Source organism: Sorex fumeus, unplaced genomic scaffold (genome assembly GCF_029834395.1).
Source record: "Sorex fumeus unplaced genomic scaffold, SorFum_2.1 ptg000034l, whole genome shotgun sequence".
NCBI lineage: Eukaryota > Metazoa > Chordata > Mammalia > Eulipotyphla > Soricidae > Sorex > Sorex fumeus.
The window spans coordinates 11,799,744-11,800,399 of record NW_026606091.1 but is presented as its reverse complement, the minus strand read 5'-3'; the positions used below and the strand labels follow the sequence as shown (position 1 = coordinate 11,800,399).

Below are 656 nucleotides of genomic sequence, written 5' to 3'. Positions count from 1 at the left end.
TGCAGTGAGCCAGCTCATCCCCTATCCCTTTTGACCTGGAGTTTGCTGTCACTGAACCCGCGTACCTGCACTTCTCATTGGGTTCTGAAAGTTGGTGGCCACCGGGGTTCTTGGGAGGCAGGTGGAGGGACAACATCTGTTCTGTCTGAGACACTGAAGAAGTCGGCAGGCTTAAAGTCTGGAGACATCTCTGCAGCAAGTTGCTTAGTTTGGAGTGAATGTTCTTCTTTTGAATATTTTATTTCTTTTCAGGGGAGAGCAAGAATGCTCTCCTACTCTCACAAATAATGCAATTGAGTTTCCCACATTTGGGGAAATTGTAGGGGTCAGCACATCTGGAGTGCAAAGGATAAACCTTGCACTCAGAAAACTACCTTCCTGTTCATATGTCCCCTGCCAGGTAAGTTCTTCTTCTTCTTCTTCTTTTTTTTTTTTTTTTTTTTTGGCTACATTCAGCAGTGCTCAGGGCTTGTTCCTGGTTCTATGCTCAAGGATCATTCCTGGTGATATTCAAGGGATTGTATATAGTACTGAGGCTCAAACCTGGGTAGGCTGGGTTCAGGGAAAGTGTCTTGACCCTGTTCTATATTGTAAGTCTTTTGAATCTTCATTGCATCCGGGTTGCATTGATTATTCAGATGTGTTTCTTGCAGGCA

The 656-nt window shown here is 44.5% G+C and overlaps 1 non-coding gene across 1 annotated transcript; it reads right to left on the bottom strand.

The window, feature by feature from the left end:
* Window positions 1–251: 251 nt before the first annotated feature.
* LOC130026761 (U1 spliceosomal RNA) lies at window positions 252–408 on the bottom strand. The gene has a single exon (XR_008792941.1). It is a non-coding gene; the product is annotated as a U1 spliceosomal RNA (small nuclear RNA).
* Between the last annotated feature and the right edge of the window lie 248 nt (window positions 409–656).